A 17,103-nucleotide genomic window follows, 5' to 3' on the forward strand; every position below is an offset into this window, starting at 1 on the left:
CCCCTTTCTCCCGTATGCTCATCCTTCACGTGCATGCACAAGCCCCCGGACCCCAAACACTGACCCCCGCCTCGAAAACATGCACGCCATGGTGTAAAAAAAAATTAAATAATTAAAAAATGCACGTTGCAAAAAAGTTTGGGGGTGCAACACGAGGACTTCCCAAGAGGTCAACCATCTTAGTACTACTCTCGCCCAAGCACGTTTAACTTCGGAGTTCTGATGGGATCCGGTGCATTAGTGCTGGTATGATCGCACCCGTCATCACATGCAAAAACTAAGCATATATTCCATACTGGGCGCCCCTTTCTCCCGTATGCTCATCCTTCACGTGCATGCACAAGCCCCCGGACCCCAAACACTGACCCCCGCCTCGAAAACATGCACGCCATGGTGAAAAAAAAAATTAAATAATTAAAAAATGCACGTTGCAAAAAAGTTTGGGGGTGCAACACGAGGACTTCCCAAGAGGTCAACCATCTTAGTACTACTCTCGCCCAAGCACGTTTAACTTCGGAGTTCTGATGGGATCCGGTGCATTAGTGCTGGTATGATCGCACCCGTCATCACATGCAAAAACTAAGCATATATTCCATACTGGGCGCCCCTTTCTCCCGTATGCTCATCCTTCACGTGCATGCACAAGCCCCCGGACCCCAAACACTGACCCCCGCCTCGAAAACGTGCACGCCATGGTGAAAAAAAAAATTAAATAATTAAAAAATGCACGTTGCAAAAAAGTTTGGGCCCGCCTCGAAAACGTGCACGCCATGGTGAAAAAAAAATTAAATAATTAAAAAATGCACGTTGCAGAAAAGTTTAGGGGTGCAACACGAGGACTTCCCAAGAGGTCACCCATCTTAGTACTACTCTCGCCCAAGCACGTTTAACTTCGGAGTTCTGATGGGATCCGGTGCATTAGTGCTGGTATGATCGCACCCGTCATCCCATGCAAAAACTAAGCATATATTCCATACTGGGCGGCCCTTTCTCCCGTATGCTCATCCTTCACGTGCATGCACAAGCCCCCGGACCCCAAACACTGACCCCCGCCTCGAAAACGTGCACGCCATGGTGAAAAAAAAATTAAATAATTAAAAAATGCACGTTGCAAAAAAGTTTGGGCCCGCCTCGAAAACGTGCACGCCATGGTGAAAAAAAAATTAAATAATTAAAAAATGCACGTTGCAAAAAAGTTTAGGGGTGCAACACGAGGACTTCCCAAGAGGTCACCCATCTTAGTACTACTCTCGCCCAAGCACGTTTAACTTCGGAGTTCTGATGGGATCCGGTGCATTAGTGCTGGTATGATCGCACCCGTCATCCCATGCAAAAACTAAGCATATATTCCATACTGGGCGCCCCTTTCTCCCGTATGCTCATCCTTCACGTGCATGCACAAGCCCCCGGACCCCAAACACTGACCCCCGCCTCGAAAACATGCACGCCATGGTGTAAAAAAAAATTAAATAATTAAAAAATGCACGTTGCAAAAAAGTTTGGGGGTGCAACACGAGGACTTCCCAAGAGGTCAACCATCTTAGTACTACTCTCGCCCAAGCACGTTTAACTTCGGAGTTCTGATGGGATCCGGTGCATTAGTGCTGGTATGATCGCACCCGTCATCCCATGCAAAAACTAAGCATATATTCCATACTGGGCGCCCCTTTCTCCCGTATGCTCATCCTTCACGTGCATGCACAAGCCCCCGGACCCCAAACACTGACCCCCGCCTCGAAAACATGCACGCCATGGTGAAAAAAAAATTAAAAAAATGCACGTTGCAAAAAAGTTTGGGGGTGCAACACGAGGACTTCCCAAGAGGTCAACCATCTTAGTACTACTCTCGCCCAAGCACGTTTAACTTCGGAGTTCTGATGGGATCCGGTGCATTAGTGCTGGTATGATCGCACCCGTCATCACATGCAAAAACTAAGCATATATTCCATACTGGGCGCCCCTTTCTCCCGTATGCTCATCCTTCACGTGCATGCACAAGCCCCCGGACCCCAAACACTGACCCCCGCCTCGAAAACGTGCACGCCATGGTGAAAAAAAATTAAATAATTAAAAAATGCACGTTGCAAAAAAGTTTGGGCCCGCCTCGAAAACGTGCACGCCATGGTGAAAAAAAAATTAAATAATTAAAAAATGCACGTTGCAAAAAAGTTTAGGGGTGCAACACGAGGACTTCCCAAGAGGTCACCCATCTTAGTACTACTCTCGCCCAAGCACGTTTAACTTCGGAGTTCTGATGGGATCCGGTGCATTAGTGCTGGTATGATCGCACCCGTCATCCCATGCAAAAACTAAGCATATATTCCATACTGGGCGCCCCTTTCTCCCGTATGCTCATCCTTCACGTGCATGCACAAGCCCCCGGACCCCAAACACTGACCCCCGCCTCGAAAACGTGCACGCCATGGTGAAAAAAAAATTAAATAATTAAAAAATGCACGTTGCAAAAAAGTTTGGGGGTGCAACACGAGGACTTCCCAAGAGGTCACCCATCTTAGTACTACTCTCGCCCAAACACGTTTAACTTCGGAGTTCTGATGGGATCCGGTGCATTAGTGCTGGTATGATCGCACCCGTCATCCCATGCAAAAACTAAGCATATATTCCATACTGGGCGCCCCTTTCTCCCGTATGCTCATCCTTCACGTGCATGCACAAGCCCCCGGACCCCAAACACTGACCCCCGCCTCGAAAACGTGCACGCCATGGTGAAAAAAAATTAAATAATTAAAAAATGCACGTTGCAAAAAAGTTTGGGCCCGCCTCGAAAACGTGCACGCCATGGTGAAAAAAAATTAAATAATTAAAAAATGCACGTTGCAAAAAAGTTTAGGGGTGCAACACGAGGACTTCCCAAGAGGTCACCCATCTTAGTACTACTCTCGCCCAAGCACGTTTAACTTCGGAGTTCTGATGGGATCCGGTGCATTAGTGCTGGTATGATCGCACCCGTCATCCCATGCAAAAACTAAGCATATATTCCATACTGGGCGCCCCTTTCTCCCGTATGCTCATCCTTCACGTGCATGCACAAGCCCCCGGACCCCAAACACTGACCCCCGCCTCGAAAACGTGCACGCCATGGTAAAAAAAAAATTAAATAATTAAAAAATGCACGTTGCAAAAAAGTTTGGGCCCGCCTCGAAAACGTGCACGCCATGGTGAAAAAAAAATTAAATAATTAAAAAATGCACGTTGCAAAAAAGTTTGGGGGTGCAACACGAGGACTTCCCAAGAGGTCACCCATCTTAGTACTACTCTCGCCCAAACACGTTTAACTTCGGAGTTCTGATGGGATCCGGTGCATTAGTGCTGGTATGATCGCACCCGTCATCCCATGCAAAAACTAAGCATATATTCCATACTGGGCGCCCCTTTCTCCCGTATGCTCATCCTTCACGTGCATGCACAAGCCCCCGGACCCCAAACACTGACCCCCGCCTCGAAAACGTGCACGCCATGGTGAAAAAAAATTAAATAATTAAAAAATGCACGTTGCAAAAAAGTTTGGGCCCGCCTCAAAAACGTGCACGCCATGGTGAAAAAAAATTAAATAATTAAAAAATGCACGTTGCAAAAAAGTTTAGGGGTGCAACACGAGGACTTCCCAAGAGGTCACCCATCTTAGTACTACTCTCGCCCAAGCACGTTTAGCTTCGGAGTTCTGATGGGATCCGGTGCATTAGTGCTGGTATGATCGCACCCGTCATCCCATGCAAAAACTAAGCATATATTCCATACTGGGCGCCCCTTTCTCCCGTATGCTCATCCTTCACGTGCATGCACAAGCCCCCGGACCCCAAACACTGACCCCCGCCTCGAAAACGTGCACGCCATGGTGAAAAAAAAATTAAATAATTAAAAAATGCACGTTGCAAAAAAGTTTGGGCCCGCCTCGAAAACGTGCACGCCATGGTGAAAAAAAAATTAAATAATTAAAAAATGCACGTTGCAAAAAAGTTTGGGGGTGCAACACGAGGACTTCCCAAGAGGTCACCCATCTTAGTACTACTCTCGCCCAAACACGTTTAACTTCGGAGTTCTGATGGGATCCGGTGCATTAGTGCTGGTATGATCGCACCCGTCATCCCATGCAAAAACTAAGCATATATTCCATACTGGGCGCCCCTTTCTCCCGTATGCTCATCCTTCACGTGCATGCACAAGCCCCCGGACCCCAAACACTGACCCCCGCCTCGAAAACGTGCACGCCATGGTGAAAAAAAATTAAATAATTAAAAAATGCACGTTGCAAAAAAGTTTGGGCCCGCCTCGAAAACGTGCACGCCATGGTGAAAAAAAATTAAATAATTAAAAAATGCACGTTGCAAAAAAGTTTAGGGGTGCAACACGAGGACTTCCCAAGAGGTCACCCATCTTAGTACTACTCTCGCCCAAGAACGTTTAACTTCGGAGTTCTGATGGGATCCGGTGCATTAGTGCTGGTATGATCGCACCCGTCATCCCATGCAAAAACTAAGCATATATTCCATACTGGGCGCCCCTTTCTCCCGTATGCTCATCCTTCACGTGCATGCACAAGCCCCCGGACCCCAAACACTGACCCCCGCCTCGAAAACGTGCACGCCATGGTGAAAAAAAAATTAAATAATTAAAAAATGCACGTTGCAAAAAAGTTTGGGCCCGCCTCGAAAACGTGCACGCCATGGTGAAAAAAAAATTAAATAATTAAAAAATGCACGTTGCAAAAAAGTTTGGGGGTGCAACACGAGGACTTCCCAAGAGGTCACCCATCTTAGTACTACTCTCGCCCAAACACGTTTAACTTCGGAGTTCTGATGGGATCCGGTGCATTAGTGCTGGTATGATCGCACCCGTCATCCCATGCAAAAACTAAGCATATATTCCATACTGGGCGCCCCTTTCTCCCGTATGCTCATCCTTCACGTGCATGCACAAGCCCCCGGACCCCAAACACTGACCCCCGCCTCGAAAACGTGCACGCCATGGTGAAAAAAAATTAAATAATTAAAAAATGCACGTTGCAAAAAAGTTTAGGGGTGCAACACGAGGACTTCCCAAGAGGTCACCCATCTTAGTACTACTCTCGCCCAAGCACGTTTAACTTCGGAGTTCTGATGGGATCCGGTGCATTAGTGCTGGTATGATCGCACCCGTCATCCCATGCAAAAACTAAGCATATTTTCCATACTGGGCGCCCCTTTCTCCCGTATGCTCATCCTTCACGTGCATGCACAAGCCCCCGGACCCCAAACACTGACCCCCGCCTCGAAAACGTGCACGCCATGGTGAAAAAAAAATTAAATAATTAAAAAATGCACGTTGCAAAAAAGTTTGGGCCCGCCTCGAAAGCGTGCACGCCATGGTGAAAAAAAAATTAAATAATTAAAAAATGCACGTTGCAAAAAAGTTTGGGGGTGCAACACGAGGACTTCCCAAGAGGTCACCCATCTTAGTACTACTCTCGCCCAAACACGTTTAACTTCGGAGTTCTGATGGGATCCGGTGCATTAGTGCTGGTATGATCGCACCCGTCATCCCATGCAAAAACTAAGCATATATTCCATACTGGGCGCCCCTTTCTCCCGTATGCTCATCCTTCACGTGCATGCACAAGCCCCCGGACCCCAAATACTGACCCCCGCCTCGAAAACGTGCACGCCATGGTGAAAAAAAATTAAATAATTAAAAAATGCACGTTGCAAAAAAGTTTGGGCCCGCCTCGAAAACGTGCACGCCATGGTGAAAAAAAATTAAATAATTAAAAAATGCACGTTGCAAAAAAGTTTAGGGGTGCAACACGAGGACTTCCCAAGAGGTCACCCATCTTAGTACTACTCTCGCCCAAGCACGTTTAACTTCGGAGTTCTGATGGGATCCGGTGCATTAGTGCTGGTATGATCGCACCCGTCATCCCATGCAAAAACTAAGCATATATTCCATACTGGGCGCCCCTTTCTCCCGTATGCTCATCCTTCACGTGCATGCACAAGCCCCCGGACCCCAAACACTGACCCCCGCCTCGAAAACGTGCACGCCATGGTGAAAAAAAAATTAAATAATTAAAAAATGCACGTTGCAAAAAAGTTTGGGCCCGCCTCGAAAACGTGCACGCCATGGTGAAAAAAAAATTAAATAATTAAAAAATGCACGTTGCAAAAAAGTTTGGGGGTGCAACACGAGGACTTCCCAAGAGGTCACCCATCTTAGTACTACTCTCGCCCAAACACGTTTAACTTCGGAGTTCTGATGGGATCCGGTGCATTAGTGCTGGTATGATCGCACCCGTCATCCCATGCAAAAACTAAGCATATATTCCATACTGGGCGCCCCTTTCTCCCGTATGCTCATCCTTCACGTGCATGCACAAGCCCCCGGACCCCAAACACTGACCCCCGCCTCGAAAACATGCACGCCATGGTGAAAAAAAAAATTAAATAATTAAAAATTGCACGTTGCAAAAAAGTTTGGGGGTGCAACACGAGGACTTCCCAAGAGGTCAACCATCTTAGTACTACTCTCGCCCAAGCACGTTTAACTTCGGAGTTCTGATGGGATCCGGTGCATTAGTGCTGGTATGATCGCACCCGTCATCACATGCAAAAACTAAGCATATATTCCATACTGGGCGCCCCTTTCTCCCGTATGCTCATCCTTCACGTGCATGCACAAGCCCCCGGACCCCAAACACTGACCCCCGCCTCGAAAACGTGCACGCCATGGTGAAAAAAAATTAAATAATTAAAAAATGCACGTTGCAAAAAAGTTTGGGCCCGCCTCGAAAACGTGCACGCCATGGTGAAAAAAAAATTAAATAATTAAAAAATGCACGTTATAAAAAAGTTTAGGGGTGCAACACGAGGACTTCCCAAGAGGTCACCCATCTTAGTACTACTCTCGCCCAAGCACGTTTAACTTCGGAGTTCTGATCGGATCCGGTGCATTAGTGCTGGTATGATCGCACCCGTCATCCCATGCAAAAACTAAGCATATATTCCATACTGGGCGCCCCTTTCTCCCGTATGCTCATCCTTCACGTGCATTCACAAGCCCCCGGACCCCAAACACTGACCCCCGCCTCGAAAACGTGCACGCCATGGTGAAAAAAAATTAAATAATTAAAAAATGCACGTTGCAAAAAAGTTTGGGCCCGCCTCGAAAACGTGCACGCCATGGTGAAAAAAAAATTAAATAATTAAAAAATGCACGTTGCAAAAAAGTTTAGGGGTGCAACACGAGGACTTCCCAAGAGGTCACCCATCTTAGTACTACTCTCGCCCAAGCACGTTTATCTTCGGAGTTCTGATGGGATCCGGTGCATTAGTGCTGGTATGATCGCACCCGTCATCCCATGCAAAAACTAAGCATATATTCCATACTGGGCGCCCCTTTCTCCCGTATGCTCATCCTTCACGTGCATGCACAAGCCCCCGGACCCCAAACACTGACCCCCGCCTCGAAAACGTGCACGCCATGGTGAAAAAAAAATTAAATAATTAAAAAATGCACGTTGCAAAAAAGTTTGGGCCCGCCTCGAAAACGTGCACGCCATGGTGAAAAAAAAATTAAATAATTAAAAAATGCACGTTGCAAAAAAGTTTGGGGGTGCAACACGAGGACTTCCCAAGAGGTCACCCATCTTAGTACTACTCTTGCCCAAGCACGTTTAACTTCGGAGTTCTGATGGGATCCGGTGCATTAGTGCTGGTATGATCGCACCCGTCATCCCATGCAAAAACTAAGCATATATTCCATACTGGGCGCCCCTTTCTCCCGTATGCTCATCCTTCACGTGCATGCACAAGCCCCCGGACCCCAAACACTGACCCCCGCCTCGAAAACATGCACGCCATGGTGAAAAAAAAAATTAAATAATTAAAAAATGCACGTTGCAAAAAAGTTTGGGGGTGCAACACGAGGACTTCCCAAGAGGTCAACCATCTTAGTACTACTCTCGCCCAAGCACGTTTAACTTCGGAGTTCTGATGGGATCCGGTGCATTAGTGCTGGTATGATCGCACCCGTCATCACATGCAAAAACTAAGCATATATTCCATACTGGGCGCCCCTTTCTCCCGTATGCTCATCCTTCACGTGCATGCACAAGCCCCCGGACCCCAAACACTGACCCCCGCCTCGAAAACGTGCACGCCATGGTGAAAAAAAATTAAATAATTAAAAAATGCACGTTGCAAAAAAGTTTGGGCCCGCCTCGAAAACGTGCACGCCATGGTGAAAAAAAAATTAAATAATTAAAAAATGCACGTTATAAAAAAGTTTAGGGGTGCAACACGAGGACTTCCCAAGAGGTCACCCATCTTAGTACTACTCTCGCCCAAGCACGTTTACCTTTGGAGTTCTGATGGGATCCGGTGCATTAGTGCTGGTATGATCGCACCCGTCATCCCATGCAAAAACTAAGCATATATTCCATACTGGGCGCCCCTTTCTCCCGTATGCTCATCCTTCACGTGCATGCACAAGACCCCGGACCCCAAACACTGACCCCCGCCTCGAAAACGTGCACGCCATGGTGAAAAAAAAATTAAATAATTAAAAAATGCACGTTGCAAAAAAGTTTGGGCCCGCCTCGAAAACGTGCACGCCATGGTGAAAAAAAAATTAAATAATTAAAAAATGCACGTTGCAAAAAAGTTTGGGGGTGCAACACGAGGACTTCCCAAGAGGTCACCCATCTTAGTACTACTCTCGCCCAAGCACGTTTAACTTCGGAGTTCTGATGGGATCCGGTGCATTAGTGCTGGTATGATCGCACCCGTCATCTCATGCAAAAACTAAGCATATATTCCATACTGGGCGCCCCTTTCTCCCGTATGCTCATCCTTCACGTGCATGCACAAGCCCCCGGACCCCAAACACTGACCCCCGCCTCGAAAACGTGCACGCCATGGTGAAAAAAAATTAAATAATTAAAAAATGCACGTTGGAAAAAAGTTTGGGCCCGCCTCGAAAACGTGCACGCCATGGTGAAAAAAAAATTAAATAATTAAAAAATGCACGTTGCAAAAAAGTTTAGGGGTGCAACACGAGGACTTCCCAAGAGGTCACCCATCTTAGTACTACTCTCGCCCAAGCACGTTTATCTTCGGAGTTCTGATGGGATCCGGTGCATTAGTGCTGGTATGATCGCACCCGTCATCCCATGCAAAAACTAAGCATATATTCCATACTGGGCGCCCCTTTCTCCCGTATGCTCATCCTTCACGTGCATGCACAAGCCCCCGGACCCCAAACACTGACCCCCGCCTCGAAAACGTGCACGCCATGGTGAAAAAAAAATTAAATAATTAAAAAATGCACGTTGCAAAAAAGTTTGGGCCCGCCTCGAAAACGTGCACGCCATGGTGAAAAAAAAATTAAATAATTAAAAAATGCACGTTGCAAAAAAGTTTGGGGGTGCAACACGAGGACTTCCCAAGAGGTCACCCATCTTAGTACTACTCTTGCCCAAGCACGTTTAACTTCGGAGTTCTGATGGGATCCGGTGCATTAGTGCTGGTATGATCGCACCCGTCATCCCATGCAAAAACTAAGCATATATTCCATACTGGGCGCCCCTTTCTCCCGTATGCTCATCCTTCACGTGCATGCACAAGCCCCCGGACCCCAAACACTGACCCCCGCCTCGAAAACATGCACGCCATGGTGAAAAAAAAAATTAAATAATTAAAAAATGCACGTTGCAAAAAAGTTTGGGGGTGCAACACGAGGACTTCCCAAGAGGTCAACCATCTTAGTACTACTCTCGCCCAAGCACGTTTAACTTCGGAGTTCTGATGGGATCCGGTGCATTAGTGCTGGTATGATCGCACCCGTCATCACATGCAAAAACTAAGCATATATTCCATACTGGGCGCCCCTTTCTCCCGTATGCTCATCCTTCACGTGCATGCACAAGCCCCCGGACCCCAAACACTGACCCCCGCCTCGAAAACGTGCACGCCATGGTGAAAAAAAATTAAATAATTAAAAAATGCACGTTGCAAAAAAGTTTGGGCCCGCCTCGAAAACGTGCACGCCATGGTGAAAAAAAAATTAAATAATTAAAAAATGCACGTTATAAAAAAGTTTAGGGGTGCAACACGAGGACTTCCCAAGAGGTCACCCATCTTAGTACTACTCTCGCCCAAGCACGTTTACCTTTGGAGTTCTGATGGGATCCGGTGCATTAGTGCTGGTATGATCGCACCCGTCATCCCATGCAAAAACTAAGCATATATTCCATACTGGGCGCCCCTTTCTCCCGTATGCTCATCCTTCACGTGCATGCACAAGACCCCGGACCCCAAACACTGACCCCCGCCTCGAAAACGTGCACGCCATGGTGAAAAAAAAATTAAATAATTAAAAAATGCACGTTGCAAAAAAGTTTGGGCCCGCCTCGAAAACGTGCACGCCATGGTGAAAAAAAAATTAAATAATTAAAAAATGCACGTTGCAAAAAAGTTTGGGGGTGCAACACGAGGACTTCCCAAGAGGTCACCCATCTTAGTACTACTCTCGCCCAAGCACGTTTAACTTCGGAGTTCTGATGGGATCCGGTGCATTAGTGCTGGTATGATCGCACCCGTCATCTCATGCAAAAACTAAGCATATATTCCATACTGGGCGCCCCTTTCTCCCGTATGCTCATCCTTCACGTGCATGCACAAGCCCCCGGACCCCAAACACTGACCCCCGCCTCGAAAACGTGCACGCCATGGTGAAAAAAAATTAAATAATTAAAAAATGCACGTTGGAAAAAAGTTTGGGCCCGCCTCGAAAACGTGCACGCCATGGTGAAAAAAAAATTAAATAATTAAAAAATGCACGTTGCAAAAAAGTTTAGGGGTGCAACACGAGGACTTCCCAAGAGGTCACCCATCTTAGTACTACTCTCGCCCAAGCACGTTTACCTTTGGAGTTCTGATGGGATCCGGTGCATTAGTGCTGGTATGATCGCACCCGTCATCCCATGCAAAAACTAAGCATATATTCCATACTGGGCGCCCCTTTCTCCCGTATGCTCATCCTTCACGTGCATGCACAAGACCCCGGACCCCAAACACTGACCCCCGCCTCGAAAACGTGCACGCCATGGTGAAAAAAAAATTAAATAATTAAAAAATGCACGTTGCAAAAAAGTTTGGGCCCGCCTCGAAAACGTGCACGCCATGGTGAAAAAAAAATTAAATAATTAAAAAATGCACGTTGCAAAAAAGTTTGGGGGTGCAACACGAGGACTTCCCAAGAGGTCACCCATCTTAGTACTACTCTCGCCCAAGCACGTTTATCTTCGGAGTTCTGATGGGATCCGGTGCATTAGTGCTGGTATGATCGCACCCGTCATCTCATGCAAAAACTAAGCATATATTCCATACTGGGCGCCCCTTTCTCCCGTATGCTCATCCTTCACGTGCATGCACAAGCCCCCGGACCCCAAACACTGACCCCCGCCTCGAAAACGTGCACGCCATGGTGAAAAAAAATTAAATAATTAAAAAATGCACGTTGGAAAAAAGTTTGGGCCCGCCTCGAAAACGTGCACGCCATGGTGAAAAAAAAATTAAATAATTAAAAAATGCACGTTGCAAAAAAGTTTAGGGGTGCAACACGAGGACTTCCCAAGAGGTCACCCATCTTAGTACTACTCTCGCCCAAGCACGTTTAACTTCGGAGTTCTGATGGGATCCGGTGCATTAGTGCTGGTATGATCGCACCCATCATCCCATGCAAAAACTAAGCATATATTCCATACTGGGCGCCCCTTTCTCCCGTATGCTCATCCTTCACGTGCATGCACAAGCCCCCGGACCCCAAACACTGACCCCCGCCTCGAAAACGTGCACGCCATGGTGAAAAAAAAATTAAATAATTAAAAAATGCACGTTGCAAAAAAGTTTGGGCCCGCCTCGAAAACGTGCACGCCATGGTGAAAAAAAAATTAAATAATTAAAAAATGCACGTTGCAAAAAAGTTTGGGGGTGCAACACGAGGACTTCCCAAGAGGTCACCCATCTTAGTACTACTCTCGCCCAAGCACGTTTAACTTCGGAGTTCTGATGGGATCCGGTGCATTAGTGCTGGTATGATCGCACCCGTCATCCCATGCAAAAACTAAGCATATATTCCATACTGGGCGCCCCTTTCTCCCGTATGCTCATCCTTCACGTGCATGCACAAGCCCCCGGACCCCAAACACTGACCCCCGCCTCGAAAACATGCACGCCATGGTGAAAAAAAAAATTAAATAATTAAAAAATGCACGTTGCAAAAAAGTTTGGGGGTGCAACACGAGGACTTCCCAAGAGGTCAACCATCTTAGTACTACTCTCGCCCAAGCACGTTTAACTTCGGAGTTCTGATGGGATCCGGTGCATTAGTGCTGGTATGATCGCACCCGTCATCACATGCAAAAACTAAGCATATATTCCATACTGGGCGCCCCTTTCTCCCGTATGCTCATCCTTCACGTGCATGCACAAGCCCCCGGACCCCAAACACTGACCCCCGCCTCGAAAACGTGCACGCCATGGTGAAAAAAAATTAAATAATTAAAAAATGCACGTTGCAAAAAAGTTTGGGCCCGCCTCGAAAACGTGCACGCCATGGTGAAAAAAAAATTAAATAATTAAAAAATGCACGTTATAAAAAAGTTTAGGGGTGCAACACGAGGACTTCCCAAGAGGTCACCCATCTTAGTACTACTCTCGCCCAAGCACGTTTACCTTTGGAGTTCTGATGGGATCCGGTGCATTAGTGCTGGTATGATCGCACCCGTCATCCCATGCAAAAGCTAAGCATATATTCCATACTGGGCGCCCCTTTCTCCCGTATGCTCATCCTTCACGTGCATGCACAAGCCCCCGGACCCCAAACACTGACCCCCGCCTCGAAAACGTGCACGCCATGGTGAAAAAAAATTAAATAATTAAAAAATGCACGTTGCAAAAAAGTTTGGGCCCGCCTCGAAAACGTGCACGCCATGGTGAAAAAAAAATTAAATAATTAAAAAATGCACGTTGCAAAAAAGTTTGGGGGTGCAACACGAGGACTTCCCAAGAGGTCACCCATCTTAGTACTACTCTCGCCCAAGCACGTTTAACTTCGGAGTTCTGATGGGATCCGGTGCATTAGTGCTGGTATGATCGCACCCGTCATCCCATGCAAAAACTAAGCATATATTCCATACTGGGCGCCCCTTTCTCCCGTATGCTCATCCTTCACGTGCATGCACAAGCCCCCGGACCCCAAACACTGACCCCCGCCTCGAAAACATGCACGCCATGGTGAAAAAAAAAATTAAATAATTAAAAAATGCACGTTGCAAAAAAGTTTGGGGGTGCAACACGAGGACTTCCCAAGAGGTCACCCATCTTAGTACTACTCTCGCCCAAGCACGTTTCACTTCGGAGTTCTGATGGGATCCGGTGCATTAGTGCTGGTATGATCGCACCCGTCATCACATGCAAAAACTAAGCATATATTCCATACTGGGCGCCCCTTTCTCCCGTATGCTCATCCTTCACGTGCATGCACAAGCCCCCGGACCCCAAACACTGACCCCCGCCTCGAAAACGTGCACGCCATGGTGAAAAAAAATTAAATAATTAAAAAATGCAAGTTGCAAAAAAGTTTGGGCCCGCCTCGAAAACGTGCACGCCATGGTGAAAAAAAATTAAATAATTAAAAAATGCACGTTATAAAAAAGTTTAGGGGTGCAACACGAGGACTTCCCAAGAGGTCACCCATCTTAGTACTACTCTCGCCCAAGCACGTTTAACTTCGGAGTTCTGATGGGATCCGGTGCATTAGTGCTGGTATGATCGCACCCGTCATCCCATGCAAAAACTAAGCATATATTCCATACTGGGCGCCCCTTTCTCCCGTATGCTCATCCTTCACGTGCATGCACAAGCCCCCGGACCCCAAACACTGACCCCTGCCTCGAAAACGTGCACGCCATGGTGAAAAAAAAATTAAATAATTAAAAAATGCACGTTGCAAAAAAGTTTGGGCCCGCCTCGAAAACGTGCACGCCATGGTGAAAAAAAAATTAAATAATTAAAAAATGCACGTTGCAAAAAAGTTTGGGGGTGCAACACGAGGACTTCCGAAGAGGTCACCCATCTTAGTACTACTCTCGCCCAAGCACGTTTAACTTCGGAGTTCTGATGGGATCCGGTGCATTAGTGCTGGTATGATCGCACCCGTCATCTCATGCAAAAACTAAGCATATATTCCATACTGGGCGCCCCTTTCTCCCGTATGCTCATCCTTCACGTGCATGCACAAGCCCCCGGACCCCAAACACTGACCCCCGCCTCGAAAACGTGCACGCCATGGTGAAAAAAAATTAAATAATTAAAAAATGCACGTTGCAAAAAAGTTTGGGCCCGCCTCGAAAACGTGCACGCCATGGTGAAAAAAAAATTAAATAATTAAAAAATGCACGTTGCAAAAAAGTTTAGGGGTGCAACACGAGGACTTCCCAAGAGGTCACCCATCTTAGTACTACTCTCGCCCAAGCACGTTTAACTTCGGAGTTCTGATGGGATCCGGTGCATTAGTGCTGGTATGATCGCACCCATCATCCCATGCAAAAACTAAGCATATATTCCATACTGGGCGCCCCTTTCTCCCGTATGCTCATCCTTCACGTGCATGCACAAGCCCCCGGACCCCAAACACTGACCCCCGCCTCGAAAACGTGCACGCCATGGTGAAAAAAAAATTAAATAATTAAAAAATGCACGTTGCAAAAAAGTTTGGGCCCGCCTCGAAAACGTGCACGCCATGGTGAAAAAAAAATTAAATAATTAAAAAATGCACGTTGCAAAAAAGTTTGGGGGTGCAACACGAGGACTTCCCAAGAGGTCACCCATCTTAGTACTACTCTCGCCCAAGCACGTTTAACTTCGGAGTTCTGATGGGATCCGGTGCATTAGTGCTGGTATGATCGCACCCGTCATCCCATGCAAAAACTAAGCATATATTCCATACTGGGCGCCCCTTTCTCCCGTATGCTCATCCTTCACGTGCATGCACAAGCCCCCGGACCCCAAACACTGACCCCCGCCTCGAAAACATGCACGCCATGGTGAAAAAAAAAATTAAATAATTAAAAAATGCACGTTGCAAAAAAGTTTGGGGGTGCAACACGAGGACTTCCCAAGAGGTCAACCATCTTAGTACTACTCTCGCCCAAGCACGTTTAACTTCGGAGTTCTGATGGGATCCGGTGCATTAGTGCTGGTATGATCGCACCCGTCATCACATGCAAAAACTAAGCATATATTCCATACTGGGCGCCCCTTTCTCCCGTATGCTCATCCTTCACGTGCATGCACAAGCCCCCGGACCCCAAACACTGACCCCCGCCTCGAAAACGTGCACGCCATGGTGAAAAAAAATTAAATAATTAAAAAATGCACGTTGCAAAAAAGTTTGGGCCCGCCTCGAAAACGTGCACGCCATGGTGAAAAAAAAATTAAATAATTAAAAAATGCACGTTATAAAAAAGTTTAGGGGTGCAACACGAGGACTTCCCAAGAGGTCACCCATCTTAGTACTACTCTCGCCCAAGCACGTTTACCTTTGGAGTTCTGATGGGATCCGGTGCATTAGTGCTGGTATGATCGCACCCGTCATCCCATGCAAAAACTAAGCATATATTCCATACTGGGCGCCCCTTTCTCCCGTATGCTCATCCTTCACGTGCATGCACAAGCCCCCGGACCCCAAACACTGACCCCCGCCTCGAAAACGTGCACGCCATGGTGAAAAAAAATTAAATAATTAAAAAATGCACGTTGCAAAAAAGTTTGGGCCCGCCTCGAAAACGTGCACGCCATGGTGAAAAAAAAATTAAATAATTAAAAAATGCACGTTGCAAAAAAGTTTGGGGGTGCAACACGAGGACTTCCCAAGAGGTCACCCATCTTAGTACTACTCTCGCCCAAGCACGTTTAACTTCGGAGTTCTGATGGGATCCGGTGCATTAGTGCTGGTATGATCGCACCCGTCATCCCATGCAAAAACTAAGCATATATTCCATACTGGGCGCCCCTTTCTCCCGTATGCTCATCCTTCACGTGCATGCACAAGCCCCCGGACCCCAAACACTGACCCCCGCCTCGAAAACATGCACGCCATGGTGAAAAAAAAAATTAAATAATTAAAAAATGCACGTTGCAAAAAAGTTTGGGGGTGCAACACGAGGACTTCCCAAGAGGTCACCCATCTTAGTACTACTCTCGCCCAAGCACGTTTCACTTCGGAGTTCTGATGGGATCCGGTGCATTAGTGCTGGTATGATCGCACCCGTCATCACATGCAAAAACTAAGCATATATTCCATACTGGGCGCCCCTTTCTCCCGTATGCTCATCCTTCACGTGCATGCACAAGCCCCCGGACCCCAAACACTGACCCCCGCCTCGAAAACGTGCACGCCATGGTGAAAAAAAATTAAATAATTAAAAAATGCAAGTTGCAAAAAAGTTTGGGCCCGCCTCGAAAACGTGCACGCCATGGTGAAAAAAAATTAAATAATTAAAAAATGCACGTTATAAAAAAGTTTAGGGGTGCAACACGAGGACTTCCCAAGAGGTCACCCATCTTAGTACTACTCTCGCCCAAGCACGTTTAACTTCGGAGTTCTGATGGGATCCGGTGCATTAGTGCTGGTATGATCGCACCCGTCATCCCATGCAAAAACTAAGCATATATTCCATACTGGGCGCCCCTTTCTCCCGTATGCTCATCCTTCACGTGCATGCACAAGCCCCCGGACCCCAAACACTGACCCCTGCCTCGAAAACGTGCACGCCATGGTGAAAAAAAAATTAAATAATTAAAAAATGCACGTTGCAAAAAAGTTTGGGCCCGCCTCGAAAACGTGCACGCCATGGTGAAAAAAAAATTAAATAATTAAAAAATGCACGTTGCAAAAAAGTTTGGGGGTGCAACACGAGGACTTCCGAAGAGGTCACCCATCTTAGTACTACTCTCGCCCAAGCACGTTTAACTTCGGAGTTCTGATGGGATCCGGTGCATTAGTGCTGGTATGATCGCACCCGTCATCTCATGCAAAAACTAAGCA

The 17,103-nt window shown here is 46.9% G+C and overlaps 48 non-coding genes across 48 annotated transcripts; all 48 read right to left on the bottom strand.

The window, feature by feature from the left end:
- Nucleotides 1-141: 141 nt before the first annotated feature.
- Nucleotides 142-260, bottom strand: LOC136212684 (5S ribosomal RNA). Its single transcript, XR_010679828.1, has one exon. It is a non-coding gene; the product is annotated as a 5S ribosomal RNA (ribosomal RNA).
- Nucleotides 261-443: 183 nt separating this feature from the next.
- LOC136212686 (5S ribosomal RNA) lies at nucleotides 444-562 on the bottom strand. The gene has a single exon (XR_010679830.1). It is a non-coding gene; the product is annotated as a 5S ribosomal RNA (ribosomal RNA).
- Nucleotides 563-822: 260 nt separating this feature from the next.
- LOC136213598 (5S ribosomal RNA) lies at nucleotides 823-941 on the bottom strand. Its single transcript, XR_010680699.1, has one exon. It is a non-coding gene; the product is annotated as a 5S ribosomal RNA (ribosomal RNA).
- A 259-nt stretch (nucleotides 942-1,200) lies between these two features.
- On the bottom strand, nucleotides 1,201-1,319 carry LOC136213610 (5S ribosomal RNA). Its single transcript, XR_010680710.1, has one exon. It is a non-coding gene; the product is annotated as a 5S ribosomal RNA (ribosomal RNA).
- Nucleotides 1,320-1,502: 183 nt separating this feature from the next.
- LOC136212687 (5S ribosomal RNA) lies at nucleotides 1,503-1,621 on the bottom strand. The gene has a single exon (XR_010679831.1). It is a non-coding gene; the product is annotated as a 5S ribosomal RNA (ribosomal RNA).
- Nucleotides 1,622-1,796: 175 nt separating this feature from the next.
- LOC136212688 (5S ribosomal RNA) lies at nucleotides 1,797-1,915 on the bottom strand. The gene has a single exon (XR_010679832.1). It is a non-coding gene; the product is annotated as a 5S ribosomal RNA (ribosomal RNA).
- Nucleotides 1,916-2,173: 258 nt separating this feature from the next.
- On the bottom strand, nucleotides 2,174-2,292 carry LOC136213622 (5S ribosomal RNA). The gene has a single exon (XR_010680721.1). It is a non-coding gene; the product is annotated as a 5S ribosomal RNA (ribosomal RNA).
- A 182-nt stretch (nucleotides 2,293-2,474) lies between these two features.
- On the bottom strand, nucleotides 2,475-2,593 carry LOC136212423 (5S ribosomal RNA). Its single transcript, XR_010679581.1, has one exon. It is a non-coding gene; the product is annotated as a 5S ribosomal RNA (ribosomal RNA).
- Nucleotides 2,594-2,850: 257 nt separating this feature from the next.
- Nucleotides 2,851-2,969, bottom strand: LOC136213634 (5S ribosomal RNA). The gene has a single exon (XR_010680732.1). It is a non-coding gene; the product is annotated as a 5S ribosomal RNA (ribosomal RNA).
- Nucleotides 2,970-3,228: 259 nt separating this feature from the next.
- LOC136212425 (5S ribosomal RNA) lies at nucleotides 3,229-3,347 on the bottom strand. The gene has a single exon (XR_010679583.1). It is a non-coding gene; the product is annotated as a 5S ribosomal RNA (ribosomal RNA).
- Nucleotides 3,348-3,604: 257 nt separating this feature from the next.
- Nucleotides 3,605-3,723, bottom strand: LOC136211735 (5S ribosomal RNA). The gene has a single exon (XR_010678926.1). It is a non-coding gene; the product is annotated as a 5S ribosomal RNA (ribosomal RNA).
- A 259-nt stretch (nucleotides 3,724-3,982) lies between these two features.
- Nucleotides 3,983-4,101, bottom strand: LOC136212426 (5S ribosomal RNA). Its single transcript, XR_010679584.1, has one exon. It is a non-coding gene; the product is annotated as a 5S ribosomal RNA (ribosomal RNA).
- A 257-nt stretch (nucleotides 4,102-4,358) lies between these two features.
- On the bottom strand, nucleotides 4,359-4,477 carry LOC136213602 (5S ribosomal RNA). The gene has a single exon (XR_010680702.1). It is a non-coding gene; the product is annotated as a 5S ribosomal RNA (ribosomal RNA).
- Nucleotides 4,478-4,736: 259 nt separating this feature from the next.
- Nucleotides 4,737-4,855, bottom strand: LOC136212427 (5S ribosomal RNA). The gene has a single exon (XR_010679585.1). It is a non-coding gene; the product is annotated as a 5S ribosomal RNA (ribosomal RNA).
- Nucleotides 4,856-5,036: 181 nt separating this feature from the next.
- Nucleotides 5,037-5,155, bottom strand: LOC136213645 (5S ribosomal RNA). The gene has a single exon (XR_010680743.1). It is a non-coding gene; the product is annotated as a 5S ribosomal RNA (ribosomal RNA).
- A 259-nt stretch (nucleotides 5,156-5,414) lies between these two features.
- On the bottom strand, nucleotides 5,415-5,533 carry LOC136212428 (5S ribosomal RNA). The gene has a single exon (XR_010679586.1). It is a non-coding gene; the product is annotated as a 5S ribosomal RNA (ribosomal RNA).
- A 257-nt stretch (nucleotides 5,534-5,790) lies between these two features.
- On the bottom strand, nucleotides 5,791-5,909 carry LOC136213656 (5S ribosomal RNA). Its single transcript, XR_010680756.1, has one exon. It is a non-coding gene; the product is annotated as a 5S ribosomal RNA (ribosomal RNA).
- A 259-nt stretch (nucleotides 5,910-6,168) lies between these two features.
- Nucleotides 6,169-6,287, bottom strand: LOC136212429 (5S ribosomal RNA). Its single transcript, XR_010679587.1, has one exon. It is a non-coding gene; the product is annotated as a 5S ribosomal RNA (ribosomal RNA).
- Nucleotides 6,288-6,470: 183 nt separating this feature from the next.
- On the bottom strand, nucleotides 6,471-6,589 carry LOC136212689 (5S ribosomal RNA). The gene has a single exon (XR_010679833.1). It is a non-coding gene; the product is annotated as a 5S ribosomal RNA (ribosomal RNA).
- Nucleotides 6,590-6,847: 258 nt separating this feature from the next.
- On the bottom strand, nucleotides 6,848-6,966 carry LOC136213882 (5S ribosomal RNA). The gene has a single exon (XR_010680981.1). It is a non-coding gene; the product is annotated as a 5S ribosomal RNA (ribosomal RNA).
- A 258-nt stretch (nucleotides 6,967-7,224) lies between these two features.
- LOC136212901 (5S ribosomal RNA) lies at nucleotides 7,225-7,343 on the bottom strand. The gene has a single exon (XR_010680041.1). It is a non-coding gene; the product is annotated as a 5S ribosomal RNA (ribosomal RNA).
- A 259-nt stretch (nucleotides 7,344-7,602) lies between these two features.
- Nucleotides 7,603-7,721, bottom strand: LOC136213328 (5S ribosomal RNA). The gene has a single exon (XR_010680445.1). It is a non-coding gene; the product is annotated as a 5S ribosomal RNA (ribosomal RNA).
- Nucleotides 7,722-7,904: 183 nt separating this feature from the next.
- On the bottom strand, nucleotides 7,905-8,023 carry LOC136212690 (5S ribosomal RNA). Its single transcript, XR_010679834.1, has one exon. It is a non-coding gene; the product is annotated as a 5S ribosomal RNA (ribosomal RNA).
- A 258-nt stretch (nucleotides 8,024-8,281) lies between these two features.
- On the bottom strand, nucleotides 8,282-8,400 carry LOC136214516 (5S ribosomal RNA). The gene has a single exon (XR_010681598.1). It is a non-coding gene; the product is annotated as a 5S ribosomal RNA (ribosomal RNA).
- Nucleotides 8,401-8,659: 259 nt separating this feature from the next.
- Nucleotides 8,660-8,778, bottom strand: LOC136213667 (5S ribosomal RNA). Its single transcript, XR_010680767.1, has one exon. It is a non-coding gene; the product is annotated as a 5S ribosomal RNA (ribosomal RNA).
- Nucleotides 8,779-9,036: 258 nt separating this feature from the next.
- On the bottom strand, nucleotides 9,037-9,155 carry LOC136212902 (5S ribosomal RNA). The gene has a single exon (XR_010680042.1). It is a non-coding gene; the product is annotated as a 5S ribosomal RNA (ribosomal RNA).
- A 259-nt stretch (nucleotides 9,156-9,414) lies between these two features.
- LOC136213329 (5S ribosomal RNA) lies at nucleotides 9,415-9,533 on the bottom strand. The gene has a single exon (XR_010680446.1). It is a non-coding gene; the product is annotated as a 5S ribosomal RNA (ribosomal RNA).
- Nucleotides 9,534-9,716: 183 nt separating this feature from the next.
- LOC136212691 (5S ribosomal RNA) lies at nucleotides 9,717-9,835 on the bottom strand. The gene has a single exon (XR_010679835.1). It is a non-coding gene; the product is annotated as a 5S ribosomal RNA (ribosomal RNA).
- A 258-nt stretch (nucleotides 9,836-10,093) lies between these two features.
- On the bottom strand, nucleotides 10,094-10,212 carry LOC136214518 (5S ribosomal RNA). Its single transcript, XR_010681600.1, has one exon. It is a non-coding gene; the product is annotated as a 5S ribosomal RNA (ribosomal RNA).
- Nucleotides 10,213-10,471: 259 nt separating this feature from the next.
- LOC136213679 (5S ribosomal RNA) lies at nucleotides 10,472-10,590 on the bottom strand. Its single transcript, XR_010680778.1, has one exon. It is a non-coding gene; the product is annotated as a 5S ribosomal RNA (ribosomal RNA).
- Nucleotides 10,591-10,848: 258 nt separating this feature from the next.
- LOC136214519 (5S ribosomal RNA) lies at nucleotides 10,849-10,967 on the bottom strand. Its single transcript, XR_010681601.1, has one exon. It is a non-coding gene; the product is annotated as a 5S ribosomal RNA (ribosomal RNA).
- Nucleotides 10,968-11,226: 259 nt separating this feature from the next.
- LOC136212904 (5S ribosomal RNA) lies at nucleotides 11,227-11,345 on the bottom strand. The gene has a single exon (XR_010680044.1). It is a non-coding gene; the product is annotated as a 5S ribosomal RNA (ribosomal RNA).
- A 258-nt stretch (nucleotides 11,346-11,603) lies between these two features.
- LOC136213691 (5S ribosomal RNA) lies at nucleotides 11,604-11,722 on the bottom strand. Its single transcript, XR_010680789.1, has one exon. It is a non-coding gene; the product is annotated as a 5S ribosomal RNA (ribosomal RNA).
- Nucleotides 11,723-11,981: 259 nt separating this feature from the next.
- On the bottom strand, nucleotides 11,982-12,100 carry LOC136213702 (5S ribosomal RNA). The gene has a single exon (XR_010680802.1). It is a non-coding gene; the product is annotated as a 5S ribosomal RNA (ribosomal RNA).
- A 183-nt stretch (nucleotides 12,101-12,283) lies between these two features.
- On the bottom strand, nucleotides 12,284-12,402 carry LOC136212692 (5S ribosomal RNA). Its single transcript, XR_010679836.1, has one exon. It is a non-coding gene; the product is annotated as a 5S ribosomal RNA (ribosomal RNA).
- Nucleotides 12,403-12,660: 258 nt separating this feature from the next.
- Nucleotides 12,661-12,779, bottom strand: LOC136214520 (5S ribosomal RNA). Its single transcript, XR_010681602.1, has one exon. It is a non-coding gene; the product is annotated as a 5S ribosomal RNA (ribosomal RNA).
- A 258-nt stretch (nucleotides 12,780-13,037) lies between these two features.
- Nucleotides 13,038-13,156, bottom strand: LOC136213715 (5S ribosomal RNA). Its single transcript, XR_010680816.1, has one exon. It is a non-coding gene; the product is annotated as a 5S ribosomal RNA (ribosomal RNA).
- Nucleotides 13,157-13,339: 183 nt separating this feature from the next.
- Nucleotides 13,340-13,458, bottom strand: LOC136212043 (5S ribosomal RNA). Its single transcript, XR_010679221.1, has one exon. It is a non-coding gene; the product is annotated as a 5S ribosomal RNA (ribosomal RNA).
- Nucleotides 13,459-13,715: 257 nt separating this feature from the next.
- LOC136213726 (5S ribosomal RNA) lies at nucleotides 13,716-13,834 on the bottom strand. The gene has a single exon (XR_010680830.1). It is a non-coding gene; the product is annotated as a 5S ribosomal RNA (ribosomal RNA).
- Nucleotides 13,835-14,093: 259 nt separating this feature from the next.
- Nucleotides 14,094-14,212, bottom strand: LOC136213054 (5S ribosomal RNA). Its single transcript, XR_010680185.1, has one exon. It is a non-coding gene; the product is annotated as a 5S ribosomal RNA (ribosomal RNA).
- A 258-nt stretch (nucleotides 14,213-14,470) lies between these two features.
- Nucleotides 14,471-14,589, bottom strand: LOC136213737 (5S ribosomal RNA). Its single transcript, XR_010680843.1, has one exon. It is a non-coding gene; the product is annotated as a 5S ribosomal RNA (ribosomal RNA).
- A 259-nt stretch (nucleotides 14,590-14,848) lies between these two features.
- LOC136213749 (5S ribosomal RNA) lies at nucleotides 14,849-14,967 on the bottom strand. The gene has a single exon (XR_010680854.1). It is a non-coding gene; the product is annotated as a 5S ribosomal RNA (ribosomal RNA).
- Nucleotides 14,968-15,150: 183 nt separating this feature from the next.
- LOC136212694 (5S ribosomal RNA) lies at nucleotides 15,151-15,269 on the bottom strand. Its single transcript, XR_010679837.1, has one exon. It is a non-coding gene; the product is annotated as a 5S ribosomal RNA (ribosomal RNA).
- Nucleotides 15,270-15,527: 258 nt separating this feature from the next.
- LOC136214521 (5S ribosomal RNA) lies at nucleotides 15,528-15,646 on the bottom strand. Its single transcript, XR_010681603.1, has one exon. It is a non-coding gene; the product is annotated as a 5S ribosomal RNA (ribosomal RNA).
- Nucleotides 15,647-15,904: 258 nt separating this feature from the next.
- Nucleotides 15,905-16,023, bottom strand: LOC136213761 (5S ribosomal RNA). The gene has a single exon (XR_010680866.1). It is a non-coding gene; the product is annotated as a 5S ribosomal RNA (ribosomal RNA).
- A 183-nt stretch (nucleotides 16,024-16,206) lies between these two features.
- LOC136212044 (5S ribosomal RNA) lies at nucleotides 16,207-16,325 on the bottom strand. The gene has a single exon (XR_010679222.1). It is a non-coding gene; the product is annotated as a 5S ribosomal RNA (ribosomal RNA).
- A 257-nt stretch (nucleotides 16,326-16,582) lies between these two features.
- On the bottom strand, nucleotides 16,583-16,701 carry LOC136213772 (5S ribosomal RNA). Its single transcript, XR_010680877.1, has one exon. It is a non-coding gene; the product is annotated as a 5S ribosomal RNA (ribosomal RNA).
- A 259-nt stretch (nucleotides 16,702-16,960) lies between these two features.
- Nucleotides 16,961-17,079, bottom strand: LOC136213055 (5S ribosomal RNA). The gene has a single exon (XR_010680186.1). It is a non-coding gene; the product is annotated as a 5S ribosomal RNA (ribosomal RNA).
- Between the last annotated feature and the right edge of the window lie 24 nt (nucleotides 17,080-17,103).

This window comes from Euphorbia lathyris, chromosome 1 (genome assembly GCF_963576675.1).
Source record: "Euphorbia lathyris chromosome 1, ddEupLath1.1, whole genome shotgun sequence".
Lineage (NCBI taxonomy): Eukaryota > Viridiplantae > Streptophyta > Magnoliopsida > Malpighiales > Euphorbiaceae > Euphorbia > Euphorbia lathyris.